Here is a 13,947-nt window from a genome sequence, read left to right on the forward strand (position 1 = left end):
AAGTAACCGTAAAAAAAAAAAATCCATTGTCAATATAGAAAACATTTTATGTGCGTATGAAATATAATTTTTTACGAAATCGCGTAAAATAACGATATATTACAATTTAAATATAGGTAATAATATAATATATCCAACTAATTATCATTGACTGACAAATCATCTCCGTTCAGAATCGTTTTTCGTATACAATGCTACCCGTCGTTGCATTCAAATTTAACACATCCATTATAGTGACCAGTGACCTACTCTCCATCTCTACTATACACCGGAACGATATCCGCTTATTTAATATTGAAAAGGAGCAAATTTTCAGTTGTACAATTAATAGTCACACTTATAATAGGTACATTTATATTCTACAAAACATTCTGGTATATTAGTAGGTACTATCTTTTATGGCTTATCATAATTATTATTTCTTATCGTCTGTTTATATATTATGTCTATATTTCATATCAATTTACAGTTTTACATTCGTATTTGTATTTGAGTTTTAGCTGTCAATTGTTTTCAATAATTTTGTAAAAAATGAAGTTTGTCTGTTAGTTTATGTTTTGATTGTTTCCATTTCAAAATTATTCAGTGTTGTCCACGTACTAGTTGTTATATAAAAATTGTTGTCCTCCTTACGGTGTCTAGTAGCGACATTTTATCCTCCAAACATTATACATATTTAACTTACAATTTTTTTTTTAGATGGCAGTACAGCAGATCATTCAATACATGCTGAGACATGAATTCACATTTCTACCACTATGCTAAATATCAACATCCTACGTTGAAAATGTACTAGACGATACTGCTAATAATAATGGTTTTGTGCAACGTGAGTGTAATGGGTATTAAATTTAATTGATATTAAATTAATAGTAGTGTAACAAAAAGTCAGTGTCATGAAACCCTGACCATTAGATTATAAGCAAATGATTCTAATTTTCCATAATTGACATTCAAATATTACATTTAAGATGATACTTCATAAACACAATTAAAAATGATTTAATATCATAATTTTGATATTATAATTTTAAAGAATATTACAAAGTCATACTTTGAACTGCTTGTAAAACACTGTATTCTCAAGTTATTCTCCAAACACTATACATATTTAACTGACCATTTTTTATTTTTAGATGGCTGTACAGCAGATCACTCAATACATGCTGAGACATGAATTCACATTTCTACCACTATGCAAAATATCAACATCCTACGTTGAAAATGTACTAGACGATACTGCTAATAATAAGGGTTTTGTGCAACGTGCGTGTAATGGGTATTGAATTTAATTGATATTAAATTAATAGTAGTGTAACAAAAAGTCAGTGTCATGAAACCCTGACCATTAGATTATAAGCAAATGATTCTAATTTTCAATAATTGACATTCAAATATTACATTTAAGCTGATACTTCATAAACACAATAAAACATGATTTTACATGGTAATTTTAACAAATATTACAGAGTCATATTTTTAACTGCTTATAAATCACTCAATTCTCATGTTAGTGTTTAGACTACTAGATTATGACAATGACTCTTATTGTATAATGTATACAAGTATTACAAACTCTTATTATTTTAATATTGAAAATCAGCAATTTTATGTTAATGTACAAGTGTATTCTTTACTTATATTTTGTTTTACATTAAAACTGAACAAAACATTCTGGTAGATTTGTACTATCTCTTTTGTTGCTAAGCATTATAATTATTTCTTTAACCTTTATACATATATAACTGACTACTTTGTGTTTTAGATGGCAGTACAGCAGATCACTCGAGGCATGCTGAGACCATGAATTCACATTTCTATCACTTGGGAAAGTTACAACATCTTCCGTTGTAAATGGAATAGAAGGTACTGCTAATATTAATGGTTTTATGCAACGTGTGTGTAATGGGTATTGAATGTAATTGATATTCAATTAATAGTAGTGTTACAAAAAGTTAGTGTCACAAAACCCTAACCATTATATTAAGTAAATGGTTCTTATTTACCATTATTAACTTCCATATATTTCATTTAGGCTCATACTTAATAATAAACACTATAAAACGTGCTTATATATCATAATTTTGACGAATATTACAAATTCATATTTTTAGCTGCTCATAAAAATCTCAATTATCAAGTTAGTGTCATGAAACCTAGACAATTAGATTAAGTAAACGATTCTTATTTACCATTACTAACATCCATATTTGTCATTTAAGCTGATACTTAATAAACACTATAAAACATGTTTTTTATATGATAATATTGACTAATATTACAAATTCATACTTTGAACTGCCTGTAAAACACTGTATTCTCAAGTTATTCTCCAACCGTTATACATTATTAACTTACTACATTTTTTCAGATGGCAGTATATCAGATCAATCAAGGCACGCTGAGACACGAATTCACATTTCTACCACCAAGGAAAGTATCAACATCCTATGTTGAAAATGGACTAGAAGATACTGATAATAATATTGGATTTATGCAATGTGCGTGCAATGGTTATTGAATATAATTGATACTAAATTAATACCTGTGAAACAATTGAGATTTGTTAAATATCTGAATAAAATAATAGTAAACACCTTTAGCTTGTATTGTTTATTCTTAAAATTTACCTATGCTATAAATATATTTTATTTTTACTATATTTAAATGATCATTATAAAACATTTATAAAACACTCAAATATTAAGTTAATGTTTAGTAACTTGAACAATAGTTTAAGAAATTTACCATTATTATCTTTCACGTGTTTCATTTAACCTGGTATTTTGAATACACTATAATACATGTTTTTATATGATAATTTTGACTAATTTCTATTTTAAACTGCTTATAAAACACTCAAAATTATTAAATGTATGCACCGACAGAGGGCGGTAGTGGGGACGACATCCGTCGGCCGATGCCCGATCGCCTCAGAGAAAAACTAGTTGGTTGTGTGCCGTTCACCGGACGGGCGTTTAACGTAACTGGTCTTTGTTTTTACTTAGCTTTTGCGTGTAGTTGTTGTTCATTTAATAAAGATTTTTGATATTATAAACGAATTGTTCATATTTTATGCCCCAAGTTAACACAAGTAAGTGTCTTGATCCTTGACTACTCGATTAAGAAAATGATTCTAATTTATCATTTTTAACTTGCACACGTTTCATTTAACCTGATATTTTTACTTCTTAAAAACTATAAAATATGATTTTATAAGTTAATTTTGACGAATAATACAAATTAATATTTTTAGATTTTGAACGGAGTGATGAATGTAATGATTTCACAATGATGTTTGTATTATTTTTGTGTCCGTCGTCACTTTTTGGAGTAGTAATAATGCTTCGTTTTTGACTTCAGCCCCTCTTTGAAAAGACAAAATCGATTTTTTGATTTTGCCGTAAGTCAAAAACGAATCATTGTAAATACTTGAAATTTTCAACAAACGTTTATATTAGCGTTATCGATTTGCGATTAAATTTTCAAAATATTTCGACATTTTTTAAGCTACTTATAGACAATTGAAACTTATCGTGGTAAAAAATAAATCAAAAATCGTTAGTCACAATTTTTGTTTATAAGCATTTAAAGTTCAAATGTTTAGAAAATATATCAAAATCACGAAAATTTGCAAAGAATTTTGAAGTTGAAAATTCGTAAAATTTTTGTGATTTATACTTAAGGTTCAAAAATCCAATACTAGGTTATCCATAAGTTTTCCTTCAAGTAACCGTAAAAAAAAAAAATCCATTGTCAATATAGAAAACATTTTATGTGCGTATGAAATATAATTTTTTACGAAATCGCGTAAAATAACGATATATTACAATTTAAATATAGGTAATAATATAATATATCCAACTAATTATCATTGACTGACAAATCATCTCCGTTCAGAATCGTTTTTCGTATACAATGCTACCCGTCGTTGCATTCAAATTTAACACATCCATTATAGTGACCAGTGACCTACTCTCCATCTCTACTATACACCGGAACGATATCCGCTTATTTAATATTGAAAAGGAGCAAATTTTCAGTTGTACAATTAATAGTCACACTTATAATAGGTACATTTATATTCTACAAAACATTCTGGTATATTAGTAGGTACTATCTTTTATGGCTTATCATAATTATTATTTCTTATCGTCTGTTTATATATTATGTCTATATTTCATATCAATTTACAGTTTTACATTCGTATTTGTATTTGAGTTTTAGCTGTCAATTGTTTTCAATAATTTTGTAAAAAATGAAGTTTGTCTGTTAGTTTATGTTTTGATTGTTTCCATTTCAAAATTATTCAGTGTTGTCCACGTACTAGTTGTTATATAAAAATTGTTGTCCTCCTTACGGTGTCTAGTAGCGACATTTTATCCTCCAAACATTATACATATTTAACTTACAATTTTTTTTTTAGATGGCAGTACAGCAGATCATTCAATACATGCTGAGACATGAATTCACATTTCTACCACTATGCTAAATATCAACATCCTACGTTGAAAATGTACTAGACGATACTGCTAATAATAATGGTTTTGTGCAACGTGAGTGTAATGGGTATTAAATTTAATTGATATTAAATTAATAGTAGTGTAACAAAAAGTCAGTGTCATGAAACCCTGACCATTAGATTATAAGCAAATGATTCTAATTTTCCATAATTGACATTCAAATATTACATTTATGATGATACTTCATAAACACAATTAAAAATGATTTAATATCATAATTTTGATATGATAATTTTAAAAAATATTACAAAGTCATACTTTGAACTGCTTGTAAAACACTGTATTCTCAAGTTATTCTCCAAACACTATACATATTTAACTGACCATTTTTTATTTTTAGATGGCAGTACAGCAGATCACTCAATACATGCTGAGACATGAATTCACATTTCTACCACTATGCAAAATATCAACATCCTACGTTGAAAATGTACTAGACGATACTGCTAATAATAAGGGTTTTGTGCAACGTGCGTGTAATGGGTATTGAATTTAATTGATATTAAATTAATAGTAGTGTAACAAAAAGTCAGTGTCATGAAACCCTGACCATTAGATTATAAGCAAATGATTCTAATTTTCAATAATTGACATTCAAATATTACATTTAAGCTGATACTTCATAAACACAATAAAACATGATTTTACATGGTAATTTTAACAAATATTACAGAGTCATATTTTTAACTGCTTATAAATCACTCAATTCTCATGTTAGTGTTTAGACTACTAGATTATGACAATGACTCTTATTGTATAATGTATACAAGTATTACAAACTCTTATTATTTTAATATTGAAAATCAGCAATTTTATGTTAATGTACAAGTGTATTCTTTACTTATATTTTGTTTTACATTAAAACTGAACAAAACATTCTGGTAGATTTGTACTATCTCTTTTGTTGCTAAGCATTATAATTATTTCTTTAACCTTTATACATATATAACTGACTACTTTGTGTTTTAGATGGCAGTACAGCAGATCACTCGAGGCATGCTGAGACCATGAATTCACATTTCTATCACTTGGGAAAGTTACAACATCTTCCGTTGTAAATGGAATAGAAGGTACTGCTAATATTAATGGTTTTATGCAACGTGTGTGTAATGGGTATTGAATGTAATTGATATTCAATTAATAGTAGTGTTACAAAAAGTTAGTGTCACAAAACCCTAACCATTATATTAAGTAAATGGTTCTTATTTACCATTATTAACTTCCATATATTTCATTTAGGCTCATACTTAATAAACACTATAAAACATGTTTTTTATATGATAATATTGACTAATATTACAAATTCATACTTTGAACTGCCTGTAAAACACTGTATTCTCAAGTTATTCTCCAACCGTTATACATTATTAACTTACTACATTTTTTCAGATGGCAGTATATCAGATCAATCAAGGCACGCTGAGACACGAATTCACATTTCTACCACCAAGGAAAGTATCAACATCCTATGTTGAAAATGGACTAGAAGATACTGATAATAATATTGGATTTATGCAATGTGCGTGCAATGGTTATTGAATATAATTGATACTAAATTAATACCTGTGAAACAATTGAGATTTGTTAAATATCTGAATAAAATAATAGTAAACACCTTTAGCTTGTATTGTTTATTCTTAAAATTTACCTATGCTATAAATATATTTTATTTTTACTATATTTAAATGATCATTATAAAACATTTATAAAACACTCAAATATTAAGTTAATGTTTAGTAACTTGAACAATAGTTTAAGAAATTTACCATTATTATCTTTCACGTGTTTCATTTAACCTGGTATTTTGAATACACTATAATACATGTTTTTATATGATAATTTTGACTAATTTCTATTTTAAACTGCTTATAAAACACTCAAAATTATTAAATGTATGCACCGACAGAGGGCGGTAGTGGGGACGACATCCGTCGGCCGATGCCCGATCGCCTCAGAGAAAAACTAGTTGGTTGTGTGCCGTTCACCGGACGGGCGTTTGACGTAACTGGTCTTTGTTTTTACTTAGCTTTTGCGTGTAGTTGTTGTTCATTTAATAAAGATTTTTGATATTATAAACGAATTGTTCATATTTTATGCCCCAAGTTAACACAAGTAAGTGTCTTGATCCTTGACTACTCGATTAAGAAAATGATTCTAATTTATCATTTTTAACTTGCACACGTTTCATTTAACCTGATATTTTTACTTCTTAAAATCTATAAAATATGATTTTATAAGTTAATTTTGACGAATAATACAAATTAATATTTTTAGATTTTGAACGGAGTGATGAATGTAATGATTTCACAATGATGTTTGTATTATTTTTGTGTCCGTCGTCACTTTTTGGAGTAGTAATAATGCTTCGTTTTTGACTTCAGCCCCTCTTTGAAAAGACAAAATCGATTTTTTGATTTTGCCGTAAGTCAAAAACGAATCATTGTAAATACTTGAAATTTTCAACAAACGTTTATATTAGCGTTATCGATTTGCGATTAAATTTTCAAAATATTTCGACATTTTTTAAGCTACTTATAGACAATTGAAACTTATCGTGGTAAAAAATAAATCAAAAATCGTTAGTCACAATTTTTGTTTATAAGCATTTAAAGTTCAAATGTTTAGAAAATATATCAAAATCACGAAAATTTGCAAAGAATTTTGAAGTTGAAAATTCGTAAAATTTTTGTGATTTATACTTAAGGTTCAAAAATCCAATACTAGGTTATCCATAAGTTTTCCTTCAAGTAACCGTAAAAAAAAAAAATCCATTGTCAATATAGAAAACATTTTATGTGCGTATGAAATATAATTTTTTACGAAATCGCGTAAAATAACGATATATTACAATTTAAATATAGGTAATAATATAATATATCCAACTAATTATCATTGACTGACAAATCATCTCCGTTCAGAATCGTTTTTCGTATACAATGCTACCCGTCGTTGCATTCAAATTTAACACATCCATTATAGTGACCAGTGACCTACTCTCCATCTCTACTATACACCGGAACGATATCCGCTTATTTAATATTGAAAAGGAGCAAATTTTCAGTTGTACAATTAATAGTCACACTTATAATAGGTACATTTATATTCTACAAAACATTCTGGTATATTAGTAGGTACTATCTTTTATGGCTTATCATAATTATTATTTCTTATCGTCTGTTTATATATTATGTCTATATTTCATATCAATTTACAGTTTTACATTCGTATTTGTATTTGAGTTTTAGCTGTCAATTGTTTTCAATAATTTTGTAAAAAATGAAGTTTGTCTGTTAGTTTATGTTTTGATTGTTTCCATTTCAAAATTATTCAGTGTTGTCCACGTACTAGTTGTTATATAAAAATTGTTGTCCTCCTTACGGTGTCTAGTAGCGACATTTTATCCTCCAAACATTATACATATTTAACTTACAATTTTTTTTTTAGATGGCAGTACAGCAGATCATTCAATACATGCTGAGACATGAATTCACATTTCTACCACTATGCTAAATATCAACATCCTACGTTGAAAATGTACTAGACGATACTGCTAATAATAATGGTTTTGTGCAACGTGAGTGTAATGGGTATTAAATTTAATTGATATTAAATTAATAGTAGTGTAACAAAAAGTCAGTGTCATGAAACCCTGACCATTAGATTATAAGCAAATGATTCTAATTTTCCATAATTGACATTCAAATATTACATTTATGATGATACTTCATAAACACAATTAAAAATGATTTAATATCATAATTTTGATATGATAATTTTAAAAAATATTACAAAGTCATACTTTGAACTGCTTGTAAAACACTGTATTCTCAAGTTATTCTCCAAACACTATACATATTTAACTGACCATTTTTTATTTTTAGATGGCAGTACAGCAGATCACTCAATACATGCTGAGACATGAATTCACATTTCTACCACTATGCAAAATATCAACATCCTACGTTGAAAATGTACTAGACGATACTGCTAATAATAAGGGTTTTGTGCAACGTGCGTGTAATGGGTATTGAATTTAATTGATATTAAATTAATAGTAGTGTAACAAAAAGTCAGTGTCATGAAACCCTGACCATTAGATTATAAGCAAATGATTCTAATTTTCAATAATTGACATTCAAATATTACATTTAAGCTGATACTTCATAAACACAATAAAACATGATTTTACATGGTAATTTTAACAAATATTACAGAGTCATATTTTTAACTGCTTATAAATCACTCAATTCTCATGTTAGTGTTTAGACTACTAGATTATGACAATGACTCTTATTGTATAATGTATACAAGTATTACAAACTCTTATTATTTTAATATTGAAAATCAGCAATTTTATGTTAATGTACAAGTGTATTCTTTACTTATATTTTGTTTTACATTAAAACTGAACAAAACATTCTGGTAGATTTGTACTATCTCTTTTGTTGCTAAGCATTATAATTATTTCTTTAACCTTTATACATATATAACTGACTACTTTGTGTTTTAGATGGCAGTACAGCAGATCACTCGAGGCATGCTGAGACCATGAATTCGCATTTCTATCACTTGGGAAAGTTACAACATCTTCCGTTGTAAATGGAATAGAAGGTACTGCTAATATTAATGGTTTTATGCAACGTGTGTGTAATGGGTATAGAATGTAATTGATATTCAATTAATAGTAGTGTTATAAAAAGTTAGTGTCACAAAACCCTAACCATTATATTAAGTAAATGGTTCTTATTTACCATTATTAACTTCCATATATTTCATTTAGGCTCATACTTAATAAACACTATAAAACATGTTTTTTATATGATAATATTGACTAATATTACAAATTCATACTTTGAACTGCCTGTAAAACACTGTATTCTCAAGTTATTCTCCAACCGTTATACATTATTAACTTACTACATTTTTTCAGATGGCAGTATATCAGATCAATCAAGGCACGCTGAGACACGAATTCACATTTCTACCACCAAGGAAAGTATCAACATCCTATGTTGAAAATGGACTAGAAGATACTGATAATAATATTGGATTTATGCAATGTGCGTGCAATGGTTATTGAATATAATTGATACTAAATTAATACCTGTGAAACAATTGAGATTTGTTAAATATCTGAATAAAATAATAGTAAACACCTTTAGCTTGTATTGTTTATTCTTAAAATTTACGTATGCTATAAATATATTTTATTTTTACTATATTTAAATGATCATTATAAAACATTTATAAAACACTCAAATATTAAGTTAATGTTTAGTAACTTGAACAATAGTTTAAGAAATTTACCATTATTATCTTTCACGTGTTTCATTTAACCTGGTATTTTGAATACACTATAATACATGTTTTTATATGATAATTTTGACTAATTTCTATTTTAAACTGCTTATAAAACACTCAAAATAATTAAATGTATGCACCGACAGAGGGCGGTAGTGGGGACGACATCCGTCGGCCGATGCCCGATCGCCTCAGAGAAAAACTAGTTGGTTGTGTGCCGTTCACCGGACGGGCGTTTGACGTAACTGGTCTTTGTTTTTACTTAGCTTTTGCGTGTAGTTGTTGTTCATTTAATAAAGATTTTTGATATTATAAACGAATTGTTCATATTTTATGCCCCAAGTTAACACAAGTAAGTGTCTTGATCCTTGACTACTCGATTAAGAAAATGATTCTAATTTATCATTTTTAACTTGCACACGTTTCATTTAACCTGATATTTTTACTTCTTAAAAACTATAAAATATGATTTTATAAGTTAATTTTGACGAATAATACAAATTAATATTTTTAGATTTTGAACGGAGTGATGAATGTAATGATTTCACAATGATGTTTGTATTATTTTTGTGTCCGTCGTCACTTTTTGGAGTAGTAATAATGCTTCGTTTTTGACTTCAGCCCCTCTTTGAAAAGACAAAATCGATTTTTTGATTTTGCCGTAAGTCAAAAACGAATCATTGTAAATACTTGAAATTTTCAACAAACGTTTATATTAGCGTTATCGATTTGCGATTAAATTTTCAAAATATTTCGACATTTTTTAAGCTACTTATAGACAATTGAAACTTATCGTGGTAAAAAATAAATCAAAAATCGTTAGTCACAATTTTTGTTTATAAGCATTTAAAGTTCAAATGTTTAGAAAATATATCAAAATCACGAAAATTTGCAAAGAATTTTGAAGTTGAAAATTCGTAAAATTTTTGTGATTTATACTTAAGGTTCAAAAATCCAATACTAGGTTATCCATAAGTTTTCCTTCAAGTAACCGTAAAAAAAAAAAATCCATTGTCAATATAGAAAACATTTTATGTGCGTATGAAATATAATTTTTTACGAAATCGCGTAAAATAACGATATATTACAATTTAAATATAGGTAATAATATAATATATCCAACTAATTATCATTGACTGACAAATCATCTCCGTTCAGAATCGTTTTTCGTATACAATGCTACCCGTCGTTGCATTCAAATTTAACACATCCATTATAGTGACCAGTGACCTACTCTCCATCTCTACTATACACCGGAACGATATCCGCTTATTTAATATTGAAAAGGAGCAAATTTTCAGTTGTACAATTAATAGTCACACTTATAATAGGTACATTTATATTCTACAAAACATTCTGGTATATTAGTAGGTACTATCTTTTATGGCTTATCATAATTATTATTTCTTATCGTCTGTTTATATATTATGTCTATATTTCATATCAATTTACAGTTTTACATTCGTATTTGTATTTGAGTTTTAGCTGTCAATTGTTTTCAATAATTTTGTAAAAAATGAAGTTTGTCTGTTAGTTTATGTTTTGATTGTTTCCATTTCAAAATTATTCAGTGTTGTCCACGTACTAGTTGTTATATAAAAATTGTTGTCCTCCTTACGGTGTCTAGTAGCGACATTTTATCCTCCAAACATTATACATATTTAACTTACAATTTTTTTTTTAGATGGCAGTACAGCAGATCATTCAATACATGCTGAGACATGAATTCACATTTCTACCACTATGCTAAATATCAACATCCTACGTTGAAAATGTACTAGACGATACTGCTAATAATAATGGTTTTGTGCAACGTGAGTGTAATGGGTATTAAATTTAATTGATATTAAATTAATAGTAGTGTAACAAAAAGTCAGTGTCATGAAACCCTGACCATTAGATTATAAGCAAATGATTCTAATTTTCCATAATTGACATTCAAATATTACATTTATGATGATACTTCATAAACACAATTAAAAATGATTTAATATCATAATTTTGATATGATAATTTTAAAAAATATTACAAAGTCATACTTTGAACTGCTTGTAAAACACTGTATTCTCAAGTTATTCTCCAAACACTATACATATTTAACTGACCATTTTTTATTTTTAGATGGCAGTACAGCAGATCACTCAATACATGCTGAGACATGAATTCACATTTCTACCACTATGCAAAATATCAACATCCTACGTTGAAAATGTACTAGACGATACTGCTAATAATAAGGGTTTTGTGCAACGTGCGTGTAATGGGTATTGAATTTAATTGATATTAAATTAATAGTAGTGTAACAAAAAGTCAGTGTCATGAAACCCTGACCATTAGATTATAAGCAAATGATTCTAATTTTCAATAATTGACATTCAAATATTACATTTAAGCTGATACTTCATAAACACAATAAAACATGATTTTACATGGTAATTTTAACAAATATTACAGAGTCATATTTTTAACTGCTTATAAATCACTCAATTCTCATGTTAGTGTTTAGACTACTAGATTATGACAATGACTCTTATTGTATAATGTATACAAGTATTACAAACTCTTATTATTTTAATATTGAAAATCAGCAATTTTATGTTAATGTACAAGTGTATTCTTTACTTATATTTTGTTTTACATTAAAACTGAACAAAACATTCTGGTAGATTTGTACTATCTCTTTTGTTGCTAAGCATTATAATTATTTCTTTAACCTTTATACATATATAACTGACTACTTTGTGTTTTAGATGGCAGTACAGCAGATCACTCGAGGCATGCTGAGACCATGAATTCGCATTTCTATCACTTGGGAAAGTTACAACATCTTCCGTTGTAAATGGAATAGAAGGTACTGCTAATATTAATGGTTTTATGCAACGTGTGTGTAATGGGTATAGAATGTAATTGATATTCAATTAATAGTAGTGTTATAAAAAGTTAGTGTCACAAAACCCTAACCATTATATTAAGTAAATGGTTCTTATTTACCATTATTAACTTCCATATATTTCATTTAGGCTCATACTTAATAAACACTATAAAACATGTTTTTTATATGATAATATTGACTAATATTACAAATTCATACTTTGATCTGCCTGTAAAACACTGTATTCTCAAGTTATTCTCCAACCGTTATACATTATTAACTTACTACATTTTTTCAGATGGCAGTATATCAGATCAATCAAGGCACGCTGAGACACGAATTCACATTTCTACCACCAAGGAAAGTATCAACATCCTATGTTGAAAATGGACTAGAAGATACTGATAATAATATTGGATTTATGCAATGTGCGTGCAATGGTTATTGAATATAATTGATACTAAATTAATACCTGTGAAACAATTGAGATTTGTTAAATATCTGAATAAAATAATAGTAAACACCTTTAGCTTGTATTGTTTATTCTTAAAATTTACGTATGCTATAAATATATTTTATTTTTACTATATTTAAATGATCATTATAAAACATTTATAAAACACTCAAATATTAAGTTAATGTTTAGTAACTTGAACAATAGTTTAAGAAATTTACCATTATTATCTTTCACGTGTTTCATTTAACCTGGTATTTTGAATACACTATAATACATGTTTTTATATGATAATTTTGACTAATTTCTATTTTAAACTGCTTATAAAACACTCAAAATTATTAAATGTATGCACCGACAGAGGGCGGTAGTGGGGACGACATCCGTCGGCCGATGCCCGATCGCCTCAGAGAAAAACTAGTTGGTTGTGTGCCGTTCACCGGACGGGCGTTTGACGTAACTGGTCTTTGTTTTTACTTAGCTTTTGCGTGTAGTTGTTGTTCATTTAATAAAGATTTTTGATATTATAAACGAATTGTTCATATTTTATGCCCCAAGTTAACACAAGTAAGTGTCTTGATCCTTGACTACTCGATTAAGAAAATGATTCTAATTTATCATTTTTAACTTGCACACGTTTCATTTAACCTGATATTTTTACTTCTTAAAAACTATAAAATATGATTTTATAAGTTAATTTTGACGAATAATACAAATTAATATTTTTAGATTTTGAACGGAGTGATGAATGTAATGATTTCACAATGATGTTTGTATTATTTTTGTGTCCGTCGTCA

The 13,947-nt window shown here is 27.8% G+C and overlaps 4 long non-coding RNA genes across 4 annotated transcripts; all 4 read left to right on the forward strand.

Annotated features, from left to right (window-relative positions):
- The first annotated feature begins 1,142 nt into the window (after positions 1-1,142).
- LOC132928044 (uncharacterized) lies at positions 1,143-2,589 on the forward strand. Its single transcript, XR_009661952.1, has 3 exons — positions 1,143-1,279; positions 1,766-1,866; positions 2,372-2,589. It is a non-coding gene; the product is annotated as an uncharacterized LOC132928044 (long non-coding RNA).
- A 1,634-nt stretch (positions 2,590-4,223) lies between these two features.
- Positions 4,224-6,130, forward strand: LOC132927484 (uncharacterized). Its single transcript, XR_009661739.1, has 4 exons — positions 4,224-4,556; positions 4,864-5,006; positions 5,493-5,593; positions 5,913-6,130. It is a non-coding gene; the product is annotated as an uncharacterized LOC132927484 (long non-coding RNA).
- A 1,634-nt stretch (positions 6,131-7,764) lies between these two features.
- On the forward strand, positions 7,765-9,671 carry LOC132927509 (uncharacterized). The gene is made up of 4 exons (XR_009661748.1): positions 7,765-8,097; positions 8,405-8,547; positions 9,034-9,134; positions 9,454-9,671. It is a non-coding gene; the product is annotated as an uncharacterized LOC132927509 (long non-coding RNA).
- A 1,634-nt stretch (positions 9,672-11,305) lies between these two features.
- Positions 11,306-13,212, forward strand: LOC132927512 (uncharacterized). The gene is made up of 4 exons (XR_009661753.1): positions 11,306-11,638; positions 11,946-12,088; positions 12,575-12,675; positions 12,995-13,212. It is a non-coding gene; the product is annotated as an uncharacterized LOC132927512 (long non-coding RNA).
- The last annotated feature ends 735 nt before the right edge of the window (positions 13,213-13,947 follow it).

This window comes from Rhopalosiphum padi, chromosome 3 (assembly GCF_020882245.1).
Source record: "Rhopalosiphum padi isolate XX-2018 chromosome 3, ASM2088224v1, whole genome shotgun sequence".
NCBI classification, from domain to species: domain Eukaryota; kingdom Metazoa; phylum Arthropoda; class Insecta; order Hemiptera; family Aphididae; genus Rhopalosiphum; species Rhopalosiphum padi.